Source organism: Triturus cristatus, chromosome 5_2 (genome assembly GCF_964204655.1).
Source record: "Triturus cristatus chromosome 5_2, aTriCri1.1, whole genome shotgun sequence".
Taxonomy (NCBI): Eukaryota; Metazoa; Chordata; class Amphibia; order Caudata; family Salamandridae; genus Triturus; species Triturus cristatus.
In genome coordinates, this window is record NC_140588.1 from 990,244,731 (window position 1) to 990,260,771 (window position 16,041).

The window sequence follows — 16,041 nt, forward strand, 5'->3', positions numbered from 1 at the left end:
AACCAGTAATGTTGGAGGACGAAGTTGAAATGAATTACAAGCTCCATTACATTATAGGCATTGGAGCCGTTGAACATCTGATATCTAAAGAGTCCACGAGATGTTCGAAGTCCTCCTTTATTTTTTATGCACTAGAGTCAAAAGCAAAGTAAATATTAGTTCCTAAGATGCATATAATTAAGATCTGCAACAAGGTCAAAACGCGTAATGATTGAAGGACTTTTCTGACAAATAAAATCATTTGAAATCTCAAGCAATTGGAGGGTTTGTTGTCACACTGGATGAGGGTGTGTGTGTGTATGTGTGTGTGTGTGTGTATGTATGTATGTATGTATGTATATATATATATATATATATATATATATATATATATATATATATATATATATATATATATATATATATATATATATATATATATATATATATATATAATCTACTGGCGGTCGCCAGTAGATAGTTATAGTTAGGACCGTGTTTCCATAGGAAATCTGCAACATTCTATTTGGAATAACTTTGGCGCCGGTTGACGAATCCTCGCGAAATTTTCAAAATAGGTGGGGCGCTCTGCTCCGCTCGTACCCTAAAAGTCTCGGGGGGGGATTCGTCAAGCAGGGGCCGAGAAAAAAGGGGGGTCCCAAAACGCGTTTTCCCCATGCATTTTTCCATAGGGACCTTTAGTCCAAGGTACAGCCCGAACGGCTGAACAGAATTATTTGAAATTTGGCAAAGAGAAAGTCCTCCGGTCAGGGATGTGCCTTTTGAATATCTGGTGTCAATCTGTTCAGTAGTTCCTGAGAAAATTGCAGTTAAAAGTACATGCATATCTATAGCCGCGTACCGTACGTGTACCGTACGCGCACGCTGCCGTGCGCAAGCGTAATTCTGATTGGTGGTTACATGACAGTAAACATTCCAGTCGGTCAAAATCAGGAAGTGTCGGCCGCCATTTTGTTTGTCTCGCACTGAAAAACAAAGGTCAAGAACGTGAAAAGGTGGGAAGGTAGAGAGTTTAAATCGTGGAGTACGCGTACTGTGCGCGTACGGTACGTGTACAGCGGTAAAAAAAATAAATAAAAAAATAGAATTAAAAAATCAAAATTAAATGTTTAGATGTTAGGTGGCTCTAAAAAGAGCCGTTTTGTTTATGAAGTGTTTTTTTGGTACCTACAAGTAAGTACCGATGCAGAGTCTAAAGTTCAAGAGGAAGACTCTGTTCCCTTCATCATTGAAATGTACACCGTCACCTCTATAAATGTCTGGCATGTTGTAACGCAAGTTGTTGTGATATATAGAACCCATACCATAGTCTCTGAGGAAAGCAGAAACAGACTTATTGACGTACTTTCTTGCTTTGTCAATCTGCGGACAAAATTGGTTGGACCAGTTCCCCTTTGGCATATATTAGAATATACAAAGGCAGTTTGTGGAAAAAGTGACATCAATTGCACAAAGGTGTCCTTAACAAGCATTTCCAGACCTACCCCAGTTAAAGTGCCTAGGTCATTTCCACCACAGTGCACAATAATAAGGTTAGGCTGTGGGAGATGTAGAAAGGTTTTCACCAAAGGCATTAATTGGTGCCACTTTAACCCTCTCTGACCAATCCATTTAATGTCTACATTTGGCAAAGCAAGGTCTTTCACAATACCTCTTTTTCCTGCAAACTTTTCACTCCAGAAGACCTAGCTATGACCTACAATCCACACTGTGAACATCTTTCAAGGAGATCTGGATGCACTCAGAAGGTGTCTTTCAGTAGAATGGCAATATGAAAAGAAAGATAGTTGTAAAATGGAGGCTAACATACTTTTTATTAAAAAAAATGAACTGATTGGCTGATTCAAACCATTTTACAGTTAAAACTAGGCTGTATGTTTAGATTTTTACAAGCATGTTTTGTATTGGTTCAGAAAAATGTGTACCCACAGAACATTACTTTGGATTTGCTGTTAGGTTTGAAAAGTCAAGCACTCTTGCTCTAAGGATTAGAAACATTGTGTGTTGAACTTATGACCTCTCTGCTCACACCAGTGTTACATGACCTGTTGGTATGGTAGCAGGCAGAAGTCATGTTGGGGGAAGGAATCATTTGTAAAGGGTTGAAATTTCCAACCAATAGAAATGTGTGTTTCCATTTGAAAAAAATGTGGGAAGCACTGTGATTTGGAGTTAACATGTATATGTGTGAAAAAAGAGAGGGAAACCTTGCCATTAACTGGTTCTGGTGAGAGGAGAGAGGTGTACAGCTCAGAGATTGTTGCTGTGATAATCTGCTGTTTGAGTGCCACATTTCTTTCTGAACTAATTACTTTTAAAGGTGAGTTATGAATTTGAGAGGGGATGCATGTGGTGCATTTTGATATAAATAATAGAAATGTGATTCTTCTTTTAAAGTTGTGTTTCACATTTTGTGTTTTGGGAGATATTTAACTGTCTTGAACTTGTAAGATATTGAGTATGTCTTCACCATAAGTTAAGGTGTACTGGTATCACCCAGGAATACTGTTTTCTGCCTAGAATCACACCATGAGTCTGTGTGCACAAAGGAATTGTTGTCAGAGATTTAATTTGTGGTGGTCTGGTTCTGTAAGAATGGCATTCGTAGGAAAGGGGCAGCTTGTTTTTTAGAGCTGTGATGGTTTGTATTCAGCATAAAAAAGCTGTTTGGGCATGTGCTCTTTTCTATTTCTGAAAACTATAATGAAAATGTGTCAGACTGTTAGAGTAATTATCACTTGCTCTACCACAGTAGTAAGTGTGCTTTCAAATTGCAAATCAAATTTCGTTTTCTGCCTAGAATCAGAATCGGAATCAGAATAGACATGAGTCTGTGCGCACACAGGAATTGTTGTCAGAGATTTAATTTGTGTTACTCTGGTTCTTTTAGAATTGCATTTGAAGGAAAGGGGAAGCTTTAATTCGTGTTGGTTTTATTGTGTTTTTCACTCGTAGGAAAGGGGTAGATAGTATTATAAGATTTGAAAAGCTCAAAAAAAATATAGTAATACATTTAAATTACATAAAGGTATTTTTTTTTAGTTTCTTTCAGGTATTGCTGACCAACAGTGAAATAAATTAAAGATGCTTATAAAATCAAGAAAGAGAAAAGAACAGAAAAAACATTTATATTTGAAGACAACTGGAGGACCCAAATTAGTTGAAGATCCTGTCAAGGGGTGCCTGATCACCTTACTCAACACGCTCGGGAGCAGAATGTCGCAAGTGCCCAATGCCACTCCCAGCTTTCCCAGTGCTCAACGCCCTTAGATTTGCGATGACACTGAGGAACTCTGAGTGGGGAAAGGGGAATTGGACAGAGAAGAGACAGTCACTTTTCAACCTTCTCGGTTCTTCGGGTAAACGCCCTTCTATCTTCTTTTAGGACTGGATAGGTGTAGTCTTCTCTACAAAAGAAAAGGATTTGTTACACTCCTCATATCTCCTTATTCTATCTTTACTTGTGTGTCGTGAATTCTCCCTCTGTGTACCTTACCCTATCCTTTTGTGACCAATGCTCCTCTTCTTTCTTTAGTTTGCTATCTTGGGTGTTTTCCTGGTTGTGTCTGCAACTATAATTGAATATCGTTACTCAAATTCTGCTTCATCTCTACCCTTCTAATTTCTTGTATTCTTTTTAACTAGGAGTCTCCTTACCCTCGGACCCTAGTTGTGCTCTTCTACTGGATTCTTTGTAGGTAAGTAGACTTCCTAATACGACGGTGTCCTTAGATATATAGTGTAGGAATTCTCTTTTCTCTCTTATATACATGTGGTAATATTCTCTCCTCAGTACTCCTGTGCAAGCCTAGCACCTCAATGCAACTCAGTGCTAACTTCGCTTCTCTCCTTATTTACGGTGAATGCTCAGTTATTCCTAGTGTTCAATGCCCTATCTCTGGCTACTCAAAAGGTTTATTTTTTTTATCAGCGCAGTTCTTTTCCTATGAGCCCGCTACTTTTTCCAAAAGCCTAACAGTCTTAAAAAGGTTCCATTGCACCCAAGGAAACTCTGATAACTGGAACAGTCTTACTTGGAAAACTTCTTCTCACTCAGAATTTCTTCAAACTTCTTCTCACTCAGAATTTCTTCTTCCTCGATAATTCTTCTCACTGGACTCTTCTTTGAAAACCTCTAATGCTAAGAACGCGACGAAAATTCAACCCTGACTAATCTTCGCGACGCGTCTCTGAAACTCGAACTACTCTCCTCAGGAACTTGGTGAAGTGCGCCGCTGTAACGGCTCTGCACCTGTAACATCATGATTGCCACGAACTGCTAGTGCGCTAACCTGCTGCTCTAACGATCCCATACCGGCAGCCATCTTGGGTTCCGTTTGGTCTCTACATAAACTAGAAGGACAGCGTTTCTTCTTCAGGGCATTATTTCTTAATATCCTAACCCTGACCCTGACTGATGACTTCCTTAATACTCTTGGTTTGACAGTCCTGACAGATTCTCATGTTGGAAAAAATAAAGTCTTCTGGTAAGCAAACTAAGGATTTTTTAAAAAATATCTTCAAAAAAAGAACAAATTTGAAAAATGTCCCCACTGCAAATAGTGTTTCAAGTAGAAAACAGGACAAAAGTGAGAAATTACTAAATGCTAATGTACAATCAGAAGCAATAAAGATTGACTTAAAAAGAAAAACAGCATATAAAGACATTCGTAGAAAAATGTTTCAGAGAAGAGTGATGTTCAATTTGCTAAAGGATGTGAAAAAATATAAGAAGAAAGCGAAATTTTATAAGCGAAAGAAAGATATTGAATCAATTGTAGCTAAGGCTTTAGATTTGAAAAGAAAACTATTCATTTTAATTTTGAACAGGATCCGTACATTAGATAAAATGGTCAATGTATTGAAGTCACAAATCAAAACGAAAAGAGTAGTGAAAAGAAATAACTTTTGTAAAAGTGTTTTTAGGAGAATGGATGCATAGTTCAAGTACTGAACCATTTTTTAATGAAGAGAGTTATCTTCAAAGTAATAGTTTGCTGCATGCAGTTGACACCAGAGGTCGTGCTTATGAAGTGAAAGATGGTTGTGTAATGGAAAAGGAGAAAATGGTTCCAAGAAATGAGGAAGAAGTGATAGCTGATGAGGTTATGGGGAGACGTCTTAAAGCCCCAGTGTACACTTGGAATTGTAGTAGTATCTGTACGACAAGAATCTATTGATAAATTACGTGAGTTTCTAAGAGAATATAGTAAAAAAAAGTGTTAAACAGAAGATTAAGGCGCTTCAAAGACTAGATCCATGTAGAGTGAGAGAGAATACTGGTTTGCAAGGACGTTCTCTGGCTTGTCTTTCTAGGTAAGTTTGCCAAAGTGTTTTTCACCATTTTAGTATGCTGGCAGTTCATCATACTGAAATGAGAAAGTTTGTGAGAAGATTGTATTTTGCTAAAAGTCCAGCACAAAAGTTAAATGAGTTGAATAGGGCTCTGTTCCGTGGATCTGTTTCAGATGTACAGAAGGTTACTGATGAAATTCAGTTTTGTTACTTTGGTCCGGAACAAGAAAGTGCAGGTAATGACAGTTATTGAAGAAAATGTGGAAGAGAATGTAGAACCCACTGTTAGTAAATTTTGTCATTTGATCTTCAAAATTTTTACTATCATCTCTAATGAAAGACCAAATATTACTTGTATTTGTTGCCGGAGAAGCCATTACAAAATTCAAACCAGAAATGTTGATCTGTATAAAAAAAGTGAAAATGAAGATAATTATAAGTGGAAGGATTTTGCAACATATATATTTCTGGAAAACAGTTTTGATTTGAGTGAAGATCAGCGTATTTGTAAATACTGTTAAAACAAGTTAGAAGAAAATAGAATGCCAGCCAGAGCTGTACATAATAATTTAGAATTGGTTGATATTCCTGCAGAACTTTCTGATTTAAATACGTATGAGTCTATACTCATTCAATGTGTCCACCCGTTTCAGACCATAGTGCGTATGGAGCCAAAAACAGGTAAATTACCTCCTTCGGATTTACAAAGAGGTTTAAAAGGAAGAGTTGTCTATTTGCCATTGGATTTGAAAAAAAATATGGAAACAATTGATGCTGATAGATTGGAAACTGAACCATTAGTTATTCTGGTTAATGGAGTACCAACAAAGAATAAGAAAATTTGGCAGGAGCTGGTAGATGTACGTAAAGTACAAAGAGCAAATTTATATTTGAAAAGAAATAATAAATGGTATGAAACAATTTATATGGATGAAGATGAAGAAGTTTTACTACCAGACTCAGGAATACCAGCTGGGCAAATTGAAAAAGTGGATAAGTCAAAAGAAGAAGAAATTTATGAACATTTCAGTATACATCCTCTTCATTCAAAAGAAGTTATGGCAAACACTATTGATCTGTTTCAGAAGAAAAAAGCAAAAGGAACTCCCGTGAGTGTATGGGAGGAGAGCTTGGAAGCTCGATGTTTTCCCCAGCTGTTTCCTACAGGAAAAGGTGGACGATATGATGAACGCCCAGTACAGATTCCTGCTTCTGAGTATCGGACTACAAGATTATATGCAGAAGATCCAAGATTTCGTCAAAGTATTCCTTATTTGTTCCATCTTTTATTTGAAAGTGACTTGTCAGCAATATCTTATGCAGTAAATCACATTTTGAAAACTGGAGTACATCTACATAATGTGTCTGCAAACGATTTTATGAACAAAGTGCAACAGCGAGATGATCATTTGGAATCTCAATTGTTTAATCTAATGGCTTGTCAGCGTGGGACAAATGAATATTGGTACCGACGCCATGGAGAATTGAAATGTATGTTACGGAATTTAGGAACTCCTACATGGTTTCTCACCCTAAGCTGTGCTGAGTACGCTTGGGATGATCTTCTGGATTTTCTTCGAGAGGCAAATTCAAATATTGAAAACATCCAATACAAGACAGCAGGAGAATTGTGCTCATTGGATCCGGTTAATGTTTGCAGATATTTCAATCATAGATTTGAGTCTATGATGTCCTTCATCTGCAAAAAAAAAATCCACCTCTTGGAGAAGTTGTGGATTTCTTTTGGAGAAAAGAGTACCAAGCAAGAGGTGCTCCTCATATTCATATGCTGTTGTGGATCAAGGATGCCCCAAAATTTGGAACAGATTCTGATGATGCAGTTTTAAGTTTCATCGAAGAATATGCAACATGTGCTATACCTAAAAGCACAGAAGAGAAAAACTTAAAAGAGCAAGTTTTACGTTTCCAAAGTCATCGGTGTGGAAAATACTGTCGACGAAAGTATAAGAGTAAAGAAAAATTCTACACAAAATGTCGATTTGGATTTCCACGACCTGTTCTTTCAAAAGGAAGAGTCAACAGTTTTATGTCAGCTGTGCGACATACTATTACAAGAAAATCTCCCAAAAATACGTACAACCTAAGAAGAAAAGAAGAGTCAAAATATATAAATGACTACAACCCAGTCATTTTATCAATGTGGAATGCTAACATGGATATACAGTATGTTGCTCGGTATGTCACATCTTACATCACTAAATCTGAGAAAACGGAATTGAAGGAAATGTGGGAAGAGATTTCTCACGAGAAGACTGTCAGTAAGAAGCTATACAGTTTCAGTTTAAAGATGTTATCGCATCGAGAAATTGGATCCTACGAATGCTCAGATAGGTTATCATCTGCAAGTCTGTACAAATCCAGAAGAATAATTTGGGTAAGGAATGCGAAATCGGGTACTGAAATCTGTTGGAGAAATTGAATATTTGGCAGACAACGACCCAGAAAGTACAGATATTTTGAAATCCAACATGTTGGACACATATTACCCAAAAAGAAGTCATCATCTTGAGAACATGTGTCTCTATGAAGTGCTGCAGAACTACATTTTTACACGGAAAGCCACAGAAGACATCAACAATGGAAAATATAAAGTCATTGGTGAGGAAGGATGTTTGGTGAAGCAAACAAAAGGAAGTTTGATTAATCACAGGAAGCTGAGTTGCGACACTCCTGACAAAAAGGAATTTTACTACTTAGCACTTTTACAGCTGTTTAAACCATGGCGTTCAGAGGATGAATTACTTGGAGATTTTCACAGCTATGAAGATTCCTTTAATGCATGTAAAGATACGATTGAATGCAGTACTTTCACAAATTATGTACAAATGTTAAATGAAGAAATTGAACAGGAAGCTACAATTGCAGCTGAAGTAGCTAGAGACAGTTCTCAAGACAGCCCAAGTTCTGGAACGCTCAGTCAAGATCCCCTAGGACAACCAATCGTAGAAAATGAAGCTGCAATAGCAATGACTGAAGTGGAAACAGCTATGAATCAAGCTCAGGAAGATTTAATAGACTTACCAAATTTGGAACAGCAACTGAATGAAGAACAAAAACAAATTTATGAAGAAGTCACAAAAAAAATTGATCATGGATTACTACATGAAAAGAAAGAGTGCTCATGCACATCATTTGAACCAATCAGGATGTATGTGAGTGGACAAGCTGGAACTGGAAAAAGTTTCTTAATTAAAGTCATCCGAAGCTAGAAACAGATTCAACTTTATCTTGTGTTGTTACTGCTCCAACTGGGTTAGCAGCATATAACATAAAAGGAATTACCTTACATCGCTTGCTAATGTTACCAGTGGAGCATGAGAACAAAATAGAATATCACAAGCTAACAGGAGAAGCATGCTTCGAAGTTTCAAGAGTGTTGAAGAAGATGCAAGATCTCATTATTGATGAGGTAAGCATGGTATCAAACTTAATGCTTGCCTTTGTGCATTTAAGATTGCAGCAAATTCTAAAGAGACTATGACGTGTTATTTGGTGGAAAACATGTTCTAGTTTTTGGGGATCTTCTGCAGCTCACTCCAGTTAAAGGACAACCAGTGTTTAATACTGTGACACATGAAGACACGAAGAAGTCATTAGAAAGTATTGGTAATGCAAATATTTAGTCATTCTTTGAGTACAAAGAACTCACTACCAATATGAGGCAAGCAAACATTGAAGATTATGCAAGTATTCTAAAAGATATCAGAATTGCACTACTCACAGAAGTTGGCAGAGAAGCATTACAGAGTCGGTTGCTACATAATTTATTTCCAAGTGAAGAAATAGTTGCAGAGAAAATATACCAGAACATTGCAGAAAAAAATACTGTAATCTGCTTAATGCCAACACTACGTGACAGCTCGATATTCAATGAGGAACTTTTGAAATTGGAAAAGGAAGAGATTAAGAAAATGGAAGCAGTGGACAAAATTCAGCATGAAGGAATTACTATTACATTAACAGGCAAATTGAAAAATAAATTGGATTCTCTAGAGAAGAACATTTCGAAAACAGCTGGATTAGAAAAAAATCTTTGTTTGTATGAACTGTCGAGTATTTTTAAGAAGAAATTTGGATGTAGAAAAAGGTCTAGTGAATGGAGCTATGGGTAAAGTTGTGGGTTTTGTGAAATACCAGAAAAAAGATAGGATTGAATTTTTAAAAATAAAATTTGATCAGATTGAAGAGGTTAAAGACATTAGTCGTTGTTCAGTCCGTTTTTTGCTTGTAAAAGACTTATATGTACGTAGGAAGCAGTTTCCGTTTTCTCTAGCATATGCTGTAACTATTCACAAATCTCAAGGATTAACTGTAGATAGTGCTTTTGTAAACATTGGTTCTACTGTGTTCAAAGAAGGTATGGCATATGTTGCTTTGTCACGAGTGAAAACATTATCTGTTTATTCATGATAGACTTTGATGACTCAAAAGTTAGTGCTGATGCAAATTGTGTAAAGGAGTATAATAGATTAAGAAGAACCTATGCTCCTCATTTAGGTCAGTATCCTGTGTTTGAAAAACGTGTTGTTTCTCGGAAAAGGAGAATTGAGAATATCTGTAATGAGGATGTACAGAAGAGAAAACAAAAGGAGAGTGATGTGATTGCAAGCAAAAAGAAAAAGGACAATGTTCAAGAGGTTGTTGGTTGTCATTTGGAAAATAGCTCTGGTGTCAACTGCTACGCTAATGTAGTGCTGAATGTTGTATTTTATCTTGAAAGTTTGCAAGAGCAGATAATAGTAAATCATGAAAAGATTTTGTTCTCTGCTGAGTTTTCTTTTTGAGAAGCTGAGTATTGATAAAACTAAAATAGAAAGTGCTTCTGATGTTAGAAAACTTTTAGATGTATGTTCAGGATGTACACAGTTTACTCAAAATGTCCAGCAAGATGCACAGGAATTCTTGATGTATATCCTTATGGTACTGGAAGAAGAAGGGGTAGAAATAGAAAATATGTTTGGTCTCTCTTATAAATGGGAACATAGTTGTGAAAACTGTTTCAACACATGCAGCTCTAATGTTGATTCAGAAAGGTTTATATATTTACCATTACCAGAGACTAAATCAGTGACTTTTAGTAAATTAGTTAAAGATGCCAATCACAACATGGAATGTTGTAAATGTAAATCAGACATGTTTTCAACTTTATTTTTAAAGAGATATGGACAGTATGTAATTTTAATGATGCAACGTTGTAGAGCTGATGGTTCAAAATTGGACACTTTAATAAAGAAGTTTACAGGACATCAATTATCAATATCTGGAAAAACTTTTGTTGCAGTTGCAATAATTTTCCATGATGGACCTTCTATAACTTCTGGTCATTACACAGTTTATCTTAAATGTGAAAAAGGCTGGACACTGTGTAATGATTCTCAATTGATTTTCAAGCAACGTTTGCCTGCAGAATTACCAAATTCCTATTTAATTTTTCTGAAACCAAAATTTTAGATACAAATTGCAACATCTGAACAAATCATTTTTGCGACTTTATTGGATTACCATTGGATATTTCATCAAAAATGAATTTAAAAATTACCATTTGGCCTAATGAAAAGGTAAAAATTTCTCTTGTGGACTTCTTTGACAGATATTATTTTGGACAGATATTATTTTGGTGTATGTGCTTAAGCAACAAGATTTACAGACGATATTTATTGCAAATATTTATTGTTTTTAGATGATGTTTTTATTGAATATGTTACATTTCTATAAAGGTATGTTTTACTGAGAAGGGATTCAGGGCTTTTTTTAAACAATCTTTCAGATTGTTAATTTTTTTGCCCGCTGTTAAGTGATGAATGCAATTGGTTTCACGATTTACAGTGAAATTCAATATATTCTGAAAACAGCAAAAAAAGGGCAAAAAATGTTTTTTATAAATAAGAAAATGTGTACTGTATTCTAAAATGTATTGTTAAATATTAATACTTTTTTTCTTTTTTTACAGATTGAGAAAGAACATTTAGGAAAATTAATACTTTTTTCTAGCAATTAAAATAAAAAAAAAAAACATTTATTGATAATTAGGGCTCCCGGTTTTCCGTATTTACGGATTTATACATATAAATACAGACGGAAATCGATATTTCCTTTGTCTGTATTTATATTTATAATCGGTAAAATACGAGTAAATGTTGCCACGCTAGTCTCCCGCCTCCCGATTCCTGCAAGCAAAAACCCGATGCCTCTGGGTTTCAGCTGACAGGGCAGTATTGTGTAACGTGCTAATTCTTCCAGCAATAGTCGGAGTGGCGATGCAGGGGCTCTAGAAGGGGTGAACAACCAACAACCAACAAAGCCCCATTAACAAGCGAATGGTCTTTTAAAGACCTGTGAAGTGCTCGGGGCGGCTGTGTGTGTGCCCTTTTATTTGACAGAGGCCCCTTGTTTTACGGTGGGGGGGGCACGGGTCTCGCGGGGGCATGCGAAGACAAACATTGTTTTTCAAACTTCCTGTTTATAAGAATCAAATGCAATCACCTGGGGTCTGAAAGCGTCATCTAGAGCGTTTCGCAGTTCTGTTTTATTTGCTGGCACTATAAACTGGGCTCAATGGTGGGTGGAAGTTTCAGATTTTTTTTGTAGCGCCTCGAGCTTCTCACCAGTAGCGCAGCGCTCGGATTTCCATTATTCCGACCGTAGTGAAGTTTCGCTGGCCATTAGCACGCGAAAGCGCTACCTAATGGCCCTGCACTTGTCCTGCCTGGAGTCAGAGGCCACCCGCCCTCTGCCTTTTGTTATGCTGCAGGAAGGCTCAGCCGTTCTGGGAAGGGCAGAGAACGGAGAAAAAATAAACGCTGTCTCTTTTCCTTCATGGCAAGGACCGTGTCCACTACTCCTGATCTGCCTCTGGCGGCTGCCCTCCTCTCTTTATCCCTCCATCTCTTTCTGTCTCTGTCTCGCTCCTGCTTACTTGCTGATTTCAAGAGGCAGCTCTTAAGGTACTCTCTCTTGCCTCTCCTTTTCTTTATTTGTTCCCCTGTGAAATTGATCCAAAAAAGGCTGAACACTTTGGCTGTAAATGTCCTCATTTTCTGACCGTTTTCTATTGAAAAGAAAAACCTCGGAATGGAGAGAAAAAATAGTTAAATACCTAAATAAAGCAATACAGAGTGGACAGCAGACAGGCCAGACTGTTATTTACACCCACACACATTAGCGCCACATTACAGAGTTTGCCAGTGAAAGCGCTACTTTCTTTTTATCTTCTTTCTTTGAACAACAATGTTTTCCCAGGGTGGGTAAGTGTGCCATTCCTAAAGGGACTGCAATAGCTGGTTGATGGGTAGAGTGGAAACGTTTAATATGATCGTTTTCAACTTTTTAATTATTTTAGCTTATAAAATGCGGCTCTGTGTTTGGGGATGTGGTCTTTTTTAAACCAAACTGCATACATTTTGAAAGGATATAAGCAATGGACATTGAAAGGGGTCCCTTCCTGGTCCTGTAGCCATGTCTTGAACTTTTCAGGCAAAATCACTTACTGATTTCTGAATAATGAGTTTAAAACCGTTAAGGTAACCATGTTTTTTTCTGATTACAGTTCACATGCTTTGCTTATTCTTGCATTCCCTATGAGTGTTTGCTTTTTCCAGGGTGTTATTCATTTTTTTTCAGACAGCATTTTACTGTTGTCTAGTGCATAATTTGAATTTAGTCGCAGCACAATTGAGTTGTGCTGAAGGCAGTGCGAGTTTCTCTCAGTGGGGCAGTATGGTGTAAATAAATGTGGAAAAATACTAGCTGTAGCGTCGCCTTTTGCTTGTGGCAAAAATAAATATGGATAAATACAGACGGAAATGGCAAAAAAATAAATACCATAAAACCGGGAGCCCTATTGATTATTAAGTTATTTTGTTGGTCAGGTAAGTTTGAAATATCTGTATTTATCACACATTTACTTTCATACTCCCTTTTTTTCACTTCTCCTCACTCTGCTTTTCTCATTTCCCTTGTGGTCCCTCAAGTACATTGAAAGGTGAAATAAATATTGTATTTAAAAAAAAAAAAAAAAAAATGGGTGCGCGTAAATTTCTTTTCTTTTTTTTTAAAAGTGATTAAATAAAAAAAAATTGTGAGGTAGGGTGGCTCTTAAAAGAGCCGTTGTGTTAATACAGGGACAGAGGAAGGAAAGAATGGCAATATTATAAGGTACCGCACTTGTGCTGCTCAATCTTATTGTCAATAAGAGGAATACTAGACTCCCCATAAGCAATAAGAGCGTAGCAAGTATTGCACCTTATATGTACACTCTGAAACCGAGGGTAAATGTCCAGAGGAGCAGAAGAGGGTGACGCTCCCACCGCAGAGGAAGTGGTCGGCTGAGCTGCCGAAGGTGTACTCGGCTGAGCAGCTGCGGATGTGCTCGGCTGAGCTGCTGAAGGGGTTGCTGCAGTAGCTCGAGCAAAAGTCTTGGGATGTACATCCCTAATGTGTCTGAACATAGTGAAGATTCCAAAAGAATACTTCTTCTTTGGATTTCCTCTAGACAAGACACGCCCACAAAGTCTGCAGGTGACTAATGGAGCATTGACTTTCTTCTGCCCCTCTAGAAATGTAAAATATTGCCAGACAAAAGAATCCTTCCGTTTCCTCTTTCTCTTGTCTGATAATGCTGTCCTGCTCACTCCTAGAAGAGGACTGCTGCTCTGCCATTGTATCCCAAAGACACTTCAGCTCCTTCTCCTAGGGAATCACAAGCAGTAATGAGGGGAATGGGTGTGGTGTTGGAAGTTTCTGGAAATGAAAGAAGTTTAAACCAATGAAAAGTGTTGTTTCTGGATTACATGACCTACCGTGCGCGCTCCGTACGCTTTCCGTACGTGCACAGTAAAAGTACGCATGCGCGTACGTAAGACGCGCATGCGCATTAGAGGCACGCACGCATGCGCATTAGAGGCACGCGCGCATGCGCATTAGAGGCACGCGTGCATGCGCGTACTCCAGTTCCGCGTAAGGTGCACGCGCGCATGCGCGTAGGAAGCAAGCGCATAAGCGTCGCATACGAAGTACGGATGCGTACGTAAATCCCGTACGCATGCGCACACGGAGCATAGATATTACATACGCGCACCGTACTTGTAGCGTACCGTGCGCGTACCGTAAGCTTACCGTACGCGCACGGTAAAAAATCCTAAAAAAAAAAAGTATAAGATATTAACTATGTTGTTCAACTATATCTAAACATTTATTTAAAAAAGGTGAACCATTCCATATTGCAGGATACAGTAAATCAATGATTATATACATAGGTAGCATATTGTTTAAAAAAAAAAAAATCTCAAAAGAAAAAATAAGAAAAAAAAATGGATTTAAAAAACCTTGCAAATTCTTTAAAAAAAACATAGGTTTCACACACATTATAGTTAGGAATTAGCATTTAAAAAACCTTGCAAATTCACTGAAAAAACCAGAGGTTTCACACATGCTATAGTTAGCTGGACATTTCACTCGTACAAAACCATTGAAATTCCCCCGTTATAGTTAGTTCAGCTAACTATAACTCGCGCGCCCGCAATCCACTGCTGATGACGTCACATATTTCATCACTCATGACATGGTCAGTGACATCACTCATGACATCACTGATGACATCTCAAATGACATCACTGATGACGTCACTGATGACGTCATCCATGTGATAAATTACCACATCTTCTCACACCCTAATATAACCTTTGATACACCGACTCAAAATTTAAGAGTTCCATTCTCAAAACCATACATACTGCAATACCAATAACTACATACCCACTTATTAACTCTTAGGTCTACATACACCTCCACTCACTCACCTGTACAGTCAGGCACTCATACTTACAGTCACTCCATACAAAACTATCATATGCATTTATACACTTATATAGACACACACACTAACAAGCACCCATAGAGCTACTCTCACACCTACTCAGTCATGCAAATAATCACACTCCCATTTACTCACCTATGCGGTTCAAGTTCACTTACTCATAAAAATAGTATCACATTCTTACACTCTTATAGAATCATTGATACAAGCACACACTCATCCATACAGTCACTCTCACAATCGAACACTATCACATCTACCCACTTATATAGTCTTACACGCATATATACTGTCTTTCACATATGTAGTTAGTGACAAATGTACCACTGGGATATGCATTCAATCCCTAACACACCCATACATACACTCACTCAACCATACAGTCCATCACAGATGCACTCTTAAAACCATGCACCCATAGAATCACACACTCACACATTTATGCATAGAGTCACACACACCCTACCCACACAAACACTCAGCAACCCATACAGATACTGAGAAAAGAAATCAATAACTCATATACACACTTATATAGGTATTTACAAAACCATGCCGCCACTTATACACCAACATACAGACACATACAAACATTTACACAGTTTAGTCACTAGTCTGCAGTAAGATACATTTAATGACTCACTTATAGAGTCAGTTACGCACCACAGAAAATCATCCATTTACACACTTGTACACCCACTCATTCTTCCACAGGCCTTTCACTATAAATATTAAACATATTAAAATTGTTCAGAAACACATACTCAATGGATGATGTCATCAGTGATGTCACTGACCATGTCATGAGTGATGTAATATGTGACGTCATCAGCAGTGGATTGCGGGCGCGCGAGTTAGTTAGCTGAACTAACTATAACGGGGAAATTTCAATGGTTTTGTACGACTGAAAT

At 37.5% G+C, this 16,041-nt stretch overlaps 1 protein-coding gene across 1 annotated transcript in view; it reads left to right on the top strand.

Moving 5' to 3' along the window:
- Positions 1–16,041, top strand: part of ABCB7 (ATP binding cassette subfamily B member 7) — an 801,099-nt gene that overhangs the window by 129,863 nt on the left and 655,195 nt on the right. The gene's annotated exons all lie outside the window — the stretch shown is intronic.